Here is a 5,746-nt window from a genome sequence, read left to right as displayed (position 1 = left end):
TCAGTCAAATAAATTATGACTAAACGTAATTATAAAAATTTGATTATTGATTACTGAGACCATCACCAAAAATACATTGAATTAAGGTTCATGATACATAGCTATCAATGCCACCTAAAAAAGTCTCAAAGTTCAATAACTCAAATAGGCTATTTTTCAAATAATTTCTAATATGTAGTAGTAACAACGTCAGTATTTGTGCATTGTCACTTATCTTCAAGAAATCATCTCCTAAAGAAAAGTGTTTCAAATGATTCTAGTTAATGCCAGATTTATAAACCAGTAGTACTAATCAGTGCCAAGCTTGTGAAGTGGATTGGGTATTGGATAATTTCATAAAATAGCAGAGACCTAAGTGCTATGCTGGTCTCTGACTGTACTTCACAACAGCTACCATTTAAAAGCTGAAAATATGGCCTATGTTAATGAAAACATGCTGTGCTGGTTTGAATCTGTTATGTACCCCAGAAAAGACTATGTTCTTTTAATCCCTTCTCGTGGGGGCAGACCTCTTGTAGGTCAGACCTTTGCTTAGACTATTTCAGTTGAGACCTATTCAAGGTGGGTCTTAATCCTTCTCTGCAGTCCTTTGTGAGAGGATAAAAGACAGTAAAAGCCCAGATCACTTAGAGAGAAATGCTCTGGAGATGCTAAGAGAGAACCCACAGACACTCCAAGAAAAAAACCGCTGGAATTAGAAGCTGAAAGCAACAGAACCCAGGAGTGAAGGACCAGCAGATGCCAGCCATGAAGTCTTCCGACGTTGCAGGGGAATCCCAGATACAAGCAGCTTTTCCTCAGAGAAGGTATCTTCCTCTTGATGCCTTCATTTGGACATTTTCATGGCCTTAGAACTTACATTTGTAAACTAATAACCCCTCGTTGTAAAAGCCAATCCATTTCTGGTATATTGCATTCTGGAAGCTTTAGCAAACCAAAACACACGCTAAGTTCAACTACAATATGCAGCTAGATATAGAAAATTGGTTAATATTTAAAATAATTTATTTGTAAATTAAGTGATTAAGGAATTGGAAGTTCTGATACATGTGACAACATAAGGATGAAAGACATTATGTTGAGTGAAATAAGCCAGACACAAAAGGACAGATATTGTATGATCTCACAGATATGAAATAATTAGAATAAACAAACTCATAGAGTCAGAATCTAGAATATAGGTTATCAGGTGATGGGGCGGGGATAGGGAATACGGAATTAAGGCTTAAAATGTACCATGGGAAAGCTTTGGTAATGGATTGTGGTGATGGCAGCACAATACTGTGTATGTAATTAACAGCACTAAGTTTACGTATTTGAATGTGGTGTTAAAAGGGGAAATTTTAGGTTGTATATGCATTACTAGAATAGAAATTTTTTAAAAAAATTCATGGAATTGCACACTACAAACAGCAAATCCTAAGTTAAAACATGGACGATTGTTAATAGTTCAATTATAAAAATGTGCTTTCATCAATTGTAATACATTTACTACACCAATGCAAGGTGTTCATAATAGGGTGGTATATGGGAGCCCTGTATTTTATGCATGCTTTTTTCTGTAAACTCACAATTTCACTGATTAAAAAAAGGAAAAAAACCACAAAAACAATACAAACTAAAATAAATCCAGTTAAAATGAAGTAATCAGCTGTATATATTTTTATTTTTTCAATTTTTTTGTTTTGTTCAGCTATATTTTTATGTTATTAAAGTTAAATGAATTTAACAAATAAGAACCACAGCAAAAGAGATGATGTAATCCAAGGCATAAATAGATGATATAATCCAAGGTGAAATGTCATTATGTGACAAAATAAAGTGTTAATAAAATTTAAAAGAAATGTAAAGTTGTAAAATAAACAGTTTTTAAATGTGCAGAACTATTCAGGAATAAAAGTGCTATGTGGATACCTGGTTTTCAAATATTTGTTTAAAAAATGTTCAGTTGATGGTGGAAAAACTAGAAAGTATTATAAAGGTAAGAATTACATTAAACCCTTATTTTATGACTGATGGGTCAAAGATCTATTTAATTGCTATCCTCATGTGATATATGTATAGATATATAACACATAAATGGGAGGTAAATGCAATACAGTATTACCAAAGACTAATATATCCTGAACCACAAAAAAGACTTTTTTCAAGTATACTGTGGCATTTTTTCAACCCCATATTCCAGGTACTTGATATTGCTGAATTTAAAACAGATAACATGATTTTCTACAATTTTTATATACATATTTACATAATTTGTAAAAAAATTTACATAATTACCTTTAGTAGTCAATTTGGAAGTAATTGTTAAAGAAATATAAACTATTTAAATTAATAAAAGTAAACACAATCACCACCACAATTTAAAGAATTATTTTAATGTGTAAATCCTGAATATATAATGTCTGAAATGAAGCCGATGCATTAGATAATTTGTCTCAGGATTCTTCGATAGTTTTCAGATTTCCTGCTTTGTGATCTTCAAAGCACTTTATGTGTTAACATCTCATCATCTGAATAGGTTCACTTCTTCATCCGTTTTCTCATCTCCGTCTTTCAGTGGAATTCCATAACCTGCTGATTCACTGGGTGCTGGTTCACTTTTCTTTTTTTCTTCTGGTAGAGGCTGATGTGGTCTTTGGCCCAGAGGCCCATCACCTTGAATGGCTGTTAAGTCACGCATACTGAAACCTCTTAAAGGTTCAGTTATTGCTCTTTGGCTCTTCACCGCTGCAGTGGCAGCAGCAGTAGCTGCTAAATTGAAACCTTGCTGTCCGAAGTTCACCATGGCCTTGAAGTCTAGTTTCTTTGCTTGTACATATAACTATCTTCCTTTCCTTTGAAGAAATAAATGGATGAAGAAATTTTCTTTATATTGTACTTGCTCCTTTGGTATAGGGAGACAGCAGCCATATGAGAAGAGCAACCTTAAGTTCATAGTACAGGGGGAACCAAGCAACGGTTTGATCTGGCACGGTTTCAACCACAGTGTAGAGAGCAGAAACAATCCAGTACATCATCCACCAAACATATACCTTCACGTTTTTTGTTTTCACAGCTTTGTAAGAATAATATGCAGGATAAAGCATTCCAAACACCAACACCACGACTTTGGAGATGATCCGGGACACCATCTTGCTGGAGGTTAGGGCCCCACCTCCAGGGCGCGTGGGCGCAGACGTGGTAGATCAGGCCGCCAACGCCAAGCCTGCGTCCACCTGTCCTTGTGCTCCCCCCACCCCCATCAGGCCAGCCAGCCGCGAGCTCACCTGTCCTCATGCTCCCCCCCACCGCCAATCTGGCTGGCTAGCGCTCACCAGCTCCTCGCACTACCTCCCTCCCCACCCCTGCCCGGATAGCTGTCTGCGTGTTGGTCGTGCTACGTGACCCTGGGTCCCCAGCCCGTCCCAGCCCCCGTAAGCCTATTTTTAATGAGAAAGTGAATATTCCCTTGGACTTATTTTTTAAATTTCTTCTGTGATAAATTCTGGTCTCCCACCAGGCAGCTGGATGATTGATTATTCTAGGGTGGCGTTCATATAATGGAGAAGGCAAGAGAATAAAGCACAATAAAAATATTAAGAAAACAATACTCCTGCTGCAGGTAAAATCGCTCTATTTAAAATACAGGGAAACAAATTTAAAAATCCCTATTTAAATCTAACAGCACAGATCTGTGCCATCTTCACTCAGGGGCCAACGGTTTGCAACCCTTGCTGAACAAATCAGTTTTTGTTACAGAATCAGATTGATGGAGACAGGAAAGTAGGGAAGAGGCATTGCCTGATGTGGATAGAACACCAATAGAGAAATAGAAGTGTACCTACTGGTAGTGCTGACCCACGGAGGTCTTGATCTGGAGATATAACTAGAGTGTATATATGCATAAGTATCAGAAAACCTTGATTATAAATCAAATTATCATTTTTTTCTAAATGAGAAGGCTGAAAACAACTTTTCTTTTTTTTCGACTTGACTCCCCAACATTTAAGAGTTGAAATAGCTAAATGTCTACCTATAATATTCAGCATAAACTTCAGTTATATATACATATTTAAATCGTAGGTTATATAAAATATACTATTATACACAATTGCTCTTTTCCATTCTCACATTTCATGATAGTTTTTTTCCCAGCTCCTCACATACACGTTGACATTTGTTTCTTCCTCATCTAGAGCCACTTGAAAACCTAGTACATAGTCACTTCTCCTGAGGTTTCGAATCTGTATATGATGCTGTCATTAGATGTGTTGTCCTGATTAACATATCCCCATTCATTCGCTGTGAGTGCTACAATATAAGCATTCATGCATCGAAATAAAGTGATTACTGAAAGATATGTGTGCAGGGGCAACCAGAGCTGACATTTGAAGCCATTTCTCCAGAAATACCTGCTCATTCTGCATTACATTTATGTATCTTCCCTAGCATGTCCTCAATAAGCATCCAAATCTAGCATTGATTGAGGTCATTTCAGGTTAATTATGTTTTCCCCTAGTAGTATTTTGTTGTTCAAAATTAAGTAAATTGAGAGACTTCATGTGTTATGAAAGTTTTAGTAAGAACTTTATTTTTGATGGGATAATTTTGAGGGAAAAAACCATGCCTTTTACTTGGGTACATATAGAGTTTTAGGAAGAAAGGCTACTGGAAGTTTTGGTTAGGAAAGTGACTAATATCTTCATCTACCATAGCAGGAATTTAATAGAAATAATTTCTAATGTTAATAAGCCAAGGAAGGATTTGTTACATAAAACATATTATCTAGAGATATTGAGACACCCATTAGATGATCAGAGACCAGTGATGATTTTACTTGGTGGCTTGTGGGAAGCTGGACTGTCTTAGGGTACGATTGAGCCAAGAAACTGTTATCGTTTGTTGTAAAAATCACCTAAACTAGAATCTATTATAATACAAAATTTCAAAAGTTAACAGGGATAGAATTGATGGGACTTGGTGCCTGGATGATGGAAGTTCATGTAGAGGTAAGAATGCAAGATGATTTCTGCTTTCCCAGTTTTGATGACTGGGTAATTCTGGTGCCGAGTTGGAAATGCATGAGCAGGGCAGTGAGCAGCAATGGGATCCAACTGTGAGAATACATGCTGTTGGTTTGTGTCACCTGTTCAAATAAAGAGGAGGCTGGAGCTCAGGAGAGAGGCTCTTAGGAGAGATTTACATTTGGAATTCATCAACATATGAGTGTAGATACTGTCATGGAGTGGCTAGGTTGCTCAGCAAAGGTGTCTCATGTAAGATAACAAGGGCTTGGAGAAAACCATCATTATCAGAAGGTCACAAAGGAGAATCCAGTGAAGGAGGCTGAGAGAAAATGACCATAAATGAAGAAGGTCAAAACAAGGAAAGACAAGGAATGTGAAATGTCAAGGGAAAAGTATTTAGTGATGTTGAATGTTGAAGGACTGAGAACTATCCATTTAACTTGGAAAATTTCTTTGATATCTTCTAGTCAAAGACTCCTTACAAGATAGATCTTTCTAACTGCAGTTTTGAAGGAGCTCTTGGGGCAGTTGTGATTTAGGAATTTTTAGGTGAAATAAATTCATTATCCATCAGGAGGATGCAGACCCTGGCACAAACAAATCAATTTGCTCTTTGCCCAGACTGGCTGGTGGCCATGCTCAGTGATCACCTCATGGGCACCTAAATTGAGTCCCTGCTTCTGTCCTATATGACCTCAGGGTCACTCCAAGTCTAGCTTGCAGTCCTTTTTGGTTCT

The 5,746-nt window shown here is 37.0% G+C and overlaps 1 pseudogene; it reads right to left on the bottom strand.

Annotated features, from left to right (window-relative positions):
* Window positions 1-2,509: 2,509 nt before the first annotated feature.
* Window positions 2,510-3,134, bottom strand: LOC143672150 (receptor expression-enhancing protein 3 pseudogene; annotated as a pseudogene).
* Window positions 3,135-5,746: the final 2,612 nt, after the last annotated feature.

Source organism: Tamandua tetradactyla, chromosome X (genome assembly GCF_023851605.1).
Source record: "Tamandua tetradactyla isolate mTamTet1 chromosome X, mTamTet1.pri, whole genome shotgun sequence".
Classification (NCBI taxonomy): Eukaryota; Metazoa; Chordata; class Mammalia; order Pilosa; family Myrmecophagidae; genus Tamandua; species Tamandua tetradactyla.
The sequence above is the reverse complement of the archived record's forward strand: the minus strand, read 5'-3'. Positions and strand labels throughout refer to the sequence as shown.